This window comes from Mustela erminea, chromosome 16 (assembly GCF_009829155.1).
Source record: "Mustela erminea isolate mMusErm1 chromosome 16, mMusErm1.Pri, whole genome shotgun sequence".
NCBI lineage: Eukaryota > Metazoa > Chordata > Mammalia > Carnivora > Mustelidae > Mustela > Mustela erminea.
Window position 1 is genome coordinate 26,390,106 of NC_045629.1, and position 10,271 is coordinate 26,400,376.

Here is a 10,271-nt window from a genome sequence, read left to right on the forward strand (position 1 = left end):
GCCACAACCATCAAGGCACATGTGTAATGAGGAAGGTGACAACGAGGGCTCTTGTTGGTCATCGGTTATTTAAAGAGGGCCCATCGGATTTCAGCTACTTCATTGTACGGAATCAAGCACCTTTGCTCTGGGGAGGTCTTAGAGGAAGGGACACCTCCCTCCTTTTAAAACTACTCAAGTCTCCCTTTCCAGACCAAGCTTCTGGGCTCCAGCCATTTCTGGGACTCCTGGTGCTTCATCTCCATCTGTCTCATTTCATGTATATTTCAATGTCATCTTACTATAGGGCCATGTCTCTGGGTGGTGGTGATTTTACCATCTTCACATTCTCTTGCCATTTGGCAACAGTGGGCTTTTACATTCACAGGACTTGCACAGAGCAATAGTTTTTCTGGCTGAAAAGTTTTTCAGTTGATACATATATTTGGTTTTTTGGAAATGGAAGCAAGCATCACCTGAATTGGACAAGTTTTCCTCTTTCTGTTGAACTGCCCTGCTCTAAAAGGACATGATTGCTTATAAAGCCATGCTCCTCTCTGTGATCTTTGGGGTTTACTGGTCTCCCCAACCAGTCCCCAATGTCACTTAGGGAGTCACTGGCAACAGTTCATTGTGGTCACACGTCACCCATTTCTCTCATGCAGCATGAACAGTCACAGATTCAATTTCATTTTTTCATTTGTCTCAGTTATATGCTTAGGATTCAAATTAATCTTTTCCCTCTGAACCACAGTATGGCTTTTATTTAAAAAATATGGTATGTGAAAAATTAAAACACGCTGCTTTAGACTTGGGTATCACAATGTAAAATTCAGTACTTTGCTCCTTTAGGATCTTATTAAGACCAACACGATAAATGAAGTAGTTTTTGTAGCACTGGCTCTCATGTTTGTTCTCTCAACATCCCTGGTGAGATTGGGTAGTTAAAAAATCATTCCAGTGTGTTGAAGTTGGCGCCAATGAAACATAGACGACTATTTAATGCCCAGGATATGCGGCTGCCCAGAACCTTATCTTGTCCTATTTATAAATTAACAAAGCAAAATCTGACTTAGAGCAATCCTTGCAACATTAGCATTTTCTTTCTTTAAAGCTTATGTCTCTGAGTTTTTATGCCATTTTTCTTATGTGGCCAGAGACAATGTAGGCATAAATTAACTTCTCCACTTATTATTTAGTGACTAAAAGAACACAAGAGCAAGGATATTAGAAAAATGAATTCCAGTGTATTACTGAATATTCTAATTTGAATTACAAAGATAAGTGCCAAATGATCTTAAATCCCTGGGAAGATTCCTTTAAACATAAAAAGAGAAGGATAAAAGGTGTCTGGGAAAACTACCTAAGTCACCTTTTGGGAAATGGGGAGAGAAAGTCACCTTCCACGGAGAGAATGGCACTCTGTAGTTGTGCTTAAATGAGAAACTGTATATAAGCACACTGTAAATTAGTAAGAAAGCACTTATCTTAGGAAACACAACTAATACAAAGGTACAATTTCACACTCAAGTTTTAAGTGTCTTCTATGGAACATGTTTCCTTCAAGACTGTGTCTGAGTATTCCAGAGGCTTTCAGAGTTGCAAACATTTACAAATATTATTTGTAAATATTTATTAATGTAACATTAAGAAAGACGCATTAGTGATATTATTCAAATACTAGTCAAACACACTGGGAAGTGGCTTTTTTTCCTCCTTGACTTTTCTTATCTTCATATTATAATTGACGTTTGCCTAATATTAACACAATCAGCAAGGCATAACAAATCAGCAGAGCATAAAGCTTAGAAATGTGTGTATCTATGCATAGTATCTAAATAATTTGTTGTTATTTATTTCATTAGGAATATTTAACTTCTAAAAGAAAATAAATATTTAATTTCCACCTAATGCTGATGCTTTCATGTGTGTTTTTGAAGTTTAAATGGCTAAAATTTACATGAAATTGTTAGAATTGCCAAAAATGAAGTTCCAAGGATCAGCCGATCTAGCAGCCAAACTCCTCTGACTGGAGAACATACCATACGAACAGTAAACATTTACCCAGAATGTTAAAAAAATACCAGTTACTTTTACGATCTTATCATTATTATCTGTTATAATTTTCATATATCCTATGTTGAACATTGTGTTAAATACTTAACATTTTATAAATCATGACGAATCCTCAATCTATCCCAATCAAAGTGATATGATTATTTTTCCTGGTTTGCTAGCGAGGAAGCTATGCCTAGGATCACAGAGCTGGTGAGTGGTGGAGCAAGGATTTGTTCCCAGCTCTGACTTTAGAGTCTGAGCTCTTAGTTGGGCGATGGTCTGCAGTGGAAGGCGATGCTAAATTAAAGTGGGCAAGTTACACAGTGAAGCGTAACCTCAGGCACTGAACTCAGACAGTGAAAGGATCCCACAGTACTGGATCACTGTGTCCAAATCCTTCACTGTAAAGTCAAGAAAGGGGACTGAAGTCAGACTGTGATGTAATAAATAATGGAGTGTTCTCGGGTTGGCCCGTACCTAGGCTGAGGCAAGTGGTGAGCCTCTTGAGAGCTGTGGGATGGGGTAGAATGTCCATAGGATTTGGAGCTGGAAACTTTGTGTTCCAGTTCCTGCTCTACCACTTATGAGTGATGCTATACGTATCATATCTCAGTGCTGATTCCTTATCTCCAAAAGGGGGTTTGTTGGGACAATCAAATGAATACTGTTTTTTTTTGTTTTTTTGTTTTTTTTAAAGATTTTATTTATTTATTTGTCATAGAGAGAGAAGCTAGAGCAAGCACAGGCAGACAGAGTGGCAGGCAGAGGCAGAGGGAGAAGCAGGCTCCCCGCCAAGCAAGGAGCCCGATGTGGGACTCGATCCCAGGACGCTGGGATCATGACCTGAGCCGAAGGCAGCCGCTTAACCAACTGAGCCACCCAGGCGTCCCTTATGAATACTGTTTTTAAAGTACTTTGTAAACTTTTGGAAGGATATTAGGTATTACTAGGGGAATGTTGATTCAAATTTATAATAAGTGTTGGCTTAGTTTTAGGAGAATAGTCTTTCTATTCTGTTATTCCATGTTTTTTTTTTTGTTTTTTGTTTTTTGTTTTTTTTTTTTTCCCCCTCTATGAACTCTAAACAGTCTTGGGCAAAAATATTCCTGAATTAAAACAATTAGTGTCTGAAGAAATAGGTAATATTTGCATATGAGACTAGTGAAATCAGAGCTGATGACCCTATGGTTGTCCCTTATAAACAGAGGTTGCATCTTGCAGTGGTAAGAACATGAGCTCTAGATCAGGCTTCTGGGGCTAATAAGGGTGAGTTTGGGAAATTTCCTGACCTCTCTGTGCCTCAGTAACCTTGTCTATAAAATGGAGATATTTCTCATTTTAAGGGATTTTGCAAGTGTTAAATACAATCGACACATAAGGGCTCCAAATAGTTCCTGACACACTGTAAACACTCCAAAAAATATTAGCAAGCATGCAGGGCAAATATATCTTTGTTTAAATTATGTATTAAACCATATTCATGTGTTTTTTTCTGAAATGTACACCTTTCATCGTAGTAGAGATAGATGAGAGAGGGTGGACATATACATCACATTTTTTTCTACCAGAAATATGGCTCAAAGTGAATTCTCTAGTTAAAAATAAAGAATTTAGTACATTAACCTGAGTAGTCATTCTTTGAGAGACTAGAAAATTAATCCAATTTTTATAAGTATACAGTAATCTCATAGCTAGAGCCTCCTGAATTAATAAGTAACACTCCGTATTAAATATGATTATTTGTTCTGGGATGCTAGGAAGATCAGAGGTAACATTTTAGAGTTTCAAAAGTACATCTGGGCTATTCTGAGGTCATTGAGACTTTTGCTTAGAAACCCACAGGGGGTAATCTACATTTTTTTGAGGGGAAAGTGGAGGTATCTTGGCATCTTGAGCCTATAAACTGTAACTGGTAACTTGGCACCATGGGGTTTTATCAGACTGTTTTGTTGAAGTGTTTTCAGATTATTTGAACATTTTCCAGATTCCTCTAAGTCAGCCAGATACTGTAAGTTGTGTTTTCACACATGATTCTGCTCTATTAATTTTACAGATGGGACAAATAAGGGATAGAGAATTGGAATGGTTCATCAGTTTTACACTGAATTGTTAGTTCTCAAACCCCAAGTGCATCAGAAAAATCTAGAGGGCTTTTTAAAACACCAATTGTTCCAGAGTTTCTGATTCAGTAGAATGTGCATTTCTAACAAGTTGCCAGGTGATACTCATCTGTTTGTCAGGGGACCACACTTTGAGAACCACTAGGATGAATCATATACGGGAGTCATGTTCATTAGAGCTCTGGTAAACTCGGCAGAATCACCACAATTCTCTAACCAAATCAGTGTACTCCATGAGCCAACTTTTATCCCATTCAATTAAATAATTCTTAAGGTTTTGCAGATGCTTGAGAATGTCAGACAACAGGGACTATTTACCTTTGAGATAAAAATTCTCAAAATAATTTCTAAATAAGAATCTCCTCTCCATTTTTCTTACGTGCACACTAATTACAAATTCTATACAATTCACGTGTGTTGGATTACCGGCAAGGGTCAAAGCAGAGCAGGTGAAGTAGCTTCTGAGTGCTTAGTGTTAATGTTGCTACTATGAAGAGGAATTGGAGACCATTCTGTTTTCCCCCGTATGTGTAAAGGATTTTTTTTTTTCCATTTTGGAAAATTTGATTTTGAATGAGATAGCTTAATTAGTTAAATATATTCTCTTGAGAATACCATCATTTCTGTTTTCTAATTTGTAAAGCCCCCCCCCCAAAAAAAAAGAAAGAAAAAAAAAAAAGAAAAAAAAAGAAGAGAAAAGGACAAAAGAAAAAGCAAGCAGGTTATTCTTTAAAAAATAGAGACCTCTTGTGGTCATTCATAAAAGTACTTTAAAAATCAGAAACCTAGGGGCGCCTGGGTGCTTCAGTGGGTTAAAGCCTCTGCCTTTGGCTCGGATCATAATCCCAGGGTCCTGGGATTGAGCCCCACATCCGGCTCTCTGCTCAGCAGGGAGCCTGCTTCCTCCTCTCTCTCTGCCTGCCTCTTTGCCTACTTGTGATCTCTGTCTGTCAAATAAATAAATAAAATCTTTAAAAAAAAATCAGAAACCTAGAGTATTAATTTGTCACGAGGTTTCAAGATCTCTGGCTTAGTTGACATATTTGGAAAATATATGTATGTAAATATAATACGAATTAATACCTGTCAAAATGGATGAATAATAGGATTTTGAGTAATAATCACTTTTATAGATATATAGATAATTTTGCCGTAATAGTTCTTTATGGTAAATCAAGACTTGACTGAAGCAGAAGACACCAAAGGGCACATATTATAACTGTCTAGATCAAGGAATTTTCCCAAGCTGTTTATATCTGTGTAGCCAGAATATCTGGAGGATTTTTATCATAATTTTATAGGTTAAGTGACTCAGGCTCAGAATGGTTATGATCAATCAAATCCACCTGCACTCCATTCTTTCAAATATTTAAATGAATAAAGAATGTCCATAAATATTAACATGAAAAGCAGTTCATTTTCAGAGCCATGATCCACAGTCCAGATTTGTAAATAAATATCAAATTCTGTCAAATAAACTTACCTTTACACACAATTTCTAGAGCAGTAAGCTAAACAGGTTATAATTTATTATTAATTTATCTATATAAACCGCTTATAATTTATTGTTATTCTATTATTTTTTGTTTCATCATTATTTTTTGCTATTGGTAGTGGTGATGACTACTTACTCTTTTTCACTATTAATTAAAAAGCAGTTTGGAGCATCTTTTATGTACCAAGCACTATTTTGGGTTCCTGGGGATACTGAAATAAATAATATTGGCTCCTTGCCCTTAAAAGGTTCAGAATATAAACCCAAGAAAGAAATATAAATAGTGATTTGAAATGACAGTTTGTGCTTTAATGAGAAGTGCATGTAACTACGGCACTAATTGTCAAGTAGGTGGCTGTATTTTCCTCAAAATCTGTCCCAGGCTGTGTAAAATTTGCAGGTCCATAACTTTTTGTCTTTGGCTTAAAGCTAGCATACTGCAGTAGAAAATAATACTTTGATGAGTAGTCCGAAAAGTCACGTTGGAGTTACAGCTCTTTCACTTACTGTAGGATTCCAGACGAATCTCTCAGTCACCAAACCTTATTTCCCCAACTCTAAATTTGGGATTAGGGACACCTGGGTGGCTCAGTTGGTTAAGCAGCTGCCTTCGGCTCAGGTCATGATCCCGGCGTCCTGGGATCGAGTCCCACATCGGGCTCCTTGCCCTCCGCAGGGAGCCTGCTTCTCCCTCTGACTCTGCCTTCCACTCTGTCTGCCTATGCTTGCTCTTGCTCACTCTCTCTCTGACAAATAAAATCTTTAAAAAAAAAAAAAAAAAATAAATTTGGGATTATAACTGCCTCATAGGCTACAATGAGGATCAAATGAGACTGTAAGAAAGTGGTCTGTGATCTTTAATCCAAAATTCTACATTATGCCTTTTGTTTGTGAGGTATTATTAGTATTAAACAGCAGTGCAATAATCAATGCACTTTTTGTGTTTACTGTGATTCATGGTTTTGCTGCTAGAAAGATGAGTTAGAGAAAGTGCTCAGTGTTCGAAAGTGGGCTGATAGATGTGTTTGTATCTACTTTCCCCGTAGCCATGGTGAAGAGAATGAAAAAGGAAATAGGGTTGTGGTTGTCTGAGAAATACAGAAGAAAGCAGAACTGAAGCTGGTTGGGATGGGAAAAGGTATCAAGTACAAATTAATATATAAACTTACACATTCAAAATATACTCAGGGTTCCCCTGATCATTATCACCTTCAAAACAATTTATTCAATATTAAATAAAATATGTGCATCCAGTGGTGTGCTGGTAAATGTTTAACAACCAAATTTCTTGAAAAAACAAACAGAGTATAGATAGCACTTGCTGATTTCTATAACATCAATACCCCTACCATGGCCAATTTCAAGTTACTAACATGATATCACAGGGAGTTTGGAAGAGATGCACTGTAGCACATCCATATAAATGATTTCCACATACAAATATAATAGATGTAAATAAACTCGAGTATAGATAATAAAAAATGTAATAAAATAGGAAGTGGTGAGTTTTGAGTACTTGCTAGCTTTATTTTGTAAATAATTCATTTAAATATGATTCAATTTTATTTAATTTTTAGTAACAGCTGGGTTGAACATCCAGCTTATAAAATTCCTGAAAAATTAACAATCAGCTCTCATGAGCCTGTCTGAACCAGAGCTGGCACAACACCGGATATATTGGTAATTGCTCTAGTATGGTACTAGTTATAGTAAAGATCATCACCTCTTCTGGGAAACTGTGTTAGGTGACTTTGTCTATATTAGTATCATAAAAATCTCCTAGATATCAAAGCAATTACCACACATGGTGAAATCTCATTTCTGTTTTTGCACACTTGAGTTCCTAGTGATTATGACTTTTAAGTCCATATATTTTGTATCTAGGACTGTTCCTGGAACAGGTAAGGTCAACAATGCATACTGAAGAAATACATTGACCTGTATCTGGCTCCTGTTCTCCAGGAGCCCACAAGCCAATGTTATGTACGAAGATAAACGGTTACAGAATACACATGCAATTTAGTCAACTTGATCTTCGGATAAACAAGTAAATGGATAATGAGGTTTTCATATTACCTACAAGTAGCTTTTAGTTTCCTGTTATTTCCTGGGAAATAACAGGAATTATGATCAATGAAAGTCGATGTAACTGTTTTTTTTTTCCTACCCCTATTGTGATTAAAACAAAAGGAAAAACCCCAAGCACCACTATGTTTCCTTATCTGCTGAATGATATTCTTTTGATATTCAAATCTTTAAGAGGCAAAAGCAGCACATATTCATTTATAGGAAAATTACTACATGTAGAAGCATAAACAGATAAAAGTCAATTAGCATTTTATAAGATTGCTATATTAGTGAAGATAGGTTAAGATAATAGCACCTGGAAATCACAAAAAATAGCAGTGGCTTAAACAGTATGCTTTATTTCTTCTTTAAGTAAATATTTGGAGGTTTGCAGACTAAGATTAGTGTGGTGGTTCTGCTCGATGTCCTTAGGGGTTCACTTTCCCTTCAGCTCATGGCTTTGGCCATCCCTGAGGTGTGACTCCAATCTTCATGGTCCAAAATAAGCAACTACCCTCCCAGAAGCAGGATGGAATAAAGAAGAGGCAGAGGACTAATAATTTTCTTAAGGAAACTTCCCAAAACATTCTCTGTGGCACGTCCATTATCCCGTTAATTAGAATGTAGTCATAAGGTCACATTTAGGTTCAAAGGATTCTAGGAAATGCAGTCCTTATTATCAGCAGTTATGTGCATAGCTAAAATTTCTATGACCATTACCATCTATTATCTAGCCAACTCCTGGAATTTGCTAAAAGTTATGCCCTTAAACTGCAAATAGAAGAACTGCTAGGCTAGAAGTTATGCCCATTTTCAAGGTTTCTGATGCATATGGATCAATTTCTCCTTAGAAGCCAGGTACACATGTGTACTCCCAAAGACATCTATGAATCTTTGATATTAGACACCAACACATAATCAGTCAATTCCTTCAATGTTTGCTCTAAGGCTTTGTGACTGGGAGGATGTCATAGGGAAAATACTCAGTGTTTTATATGCATGGGATTTATTGTGAGAGCTCTTTCAATGGCATGTGACAGATGACTGGCCAAGAGTGTTGAGTCTATTCAGATATTGAAGTGATTGAATTAGTTAAGGAAAGGTAACTGTACAGCATATATTGGAATCTGAAGTTGAAGAACGTAAGATAAACTTTTTCTGAGGAGGAGTGGGAATTGAGGATTATATAGGTAGTTGAAAAAAATCTTGAGGCCTTAAGAGAGAAAAGAAAATATAATATGTTCTCTTAATGTCATGGAGGAGCTTTCCACATATGCTTTCATCAACTGCTATATTCCAGGCAACAGCTTAAATGCTTTATATATATTCTCTTACTGAATTCCCACAGCAGGCATATATTTTATATATCCATATTTTACACATGACACAGTTAAGGCTCAAGAGAGGTCAAAGTAGGGGTGGATCCAGAATTTAAACCCTACTCTGTCTGATTTCAAGGTTTTGTTTTTTCCTCTTCTACTCTGAAGAACCTACTGATTAAAAAAAAAAAAGCAAATTTGATAAGGGTCATTTTTTTTTCTGTAGCATTTGAGTTAACTTATGGTTATGAATGATGTTTTTAAATCTTTAAAAATTATAAAAGAATTCTAGAGAACAACAAATGATGTAGTGTAGAGGGGAAGAAGTGCCTCATGAGATTTTTGTCTCTTTTCATCAGAGTTGCATATTACCTCTCTTTCCTCATAAAACGTTGTGTTCACTCTAAGACTGACAGTTATCATCTCTGTTGTGTTGTCTATTTACTTGTCTCTGCCACCAGACATATCTTGAGTGTCAGGTCTTTGTATTACCAGAGCCTAGCACAATGCTTAGAATGGGCTCACCTAGGTGCTCACTAAGTATTTACTTAATGAATTATACAGGCATTCCTTTTATGGTCATATCAAAACATATTTACTAATGGAAAATTTTTATTACTTTACTATTATGCCAAATTTTAAGAGGTGTACAATCATTAGACTAGTATAAAATTATGATTTGACTATGGCTATACGAGGGTATTTATAAAGCAACTGAATTTGTGAATAATATGGAGTGCCTACAATATGCGAGGCTATTTTGAGTGTTTAACATTGTATTTACTTATTTGTCAGGAAAACCTTATGGCGGAAGAAGAATTATTACCTCCGCTTCAAAAATCAGGACGTGAACCCGGGTAATTCTGTCCTAAAACTTCTGTGTTTCGCAGCAAGGCTATTTTAACTCGTCATCGTTTATAAGAGATGTTATCATTTATTATTTTGCATGACTCCCTGAGAATATCTTCTAATGAAAACTCATGGGCCCTTATTCTATCCGCCCCCCCCGCCCCGAACTTCCGTTCTGCAAAGGGCACAAATCAACCAAGAAGAAATTGCTGCTTTTATACTTCAGCAACTTCTACTCCACCCCGCCAAACCATTATTTATTATTATCTTAGTATTCAGGGACTCTTTTTAGATGGTTTCCTCTAAAAAAAAGTGCATTTGCCCCTCCTATGTGACTTCCGTACATCAGTGGCTTTCTGGCGCGAAGACACCCCCGCATCTTTG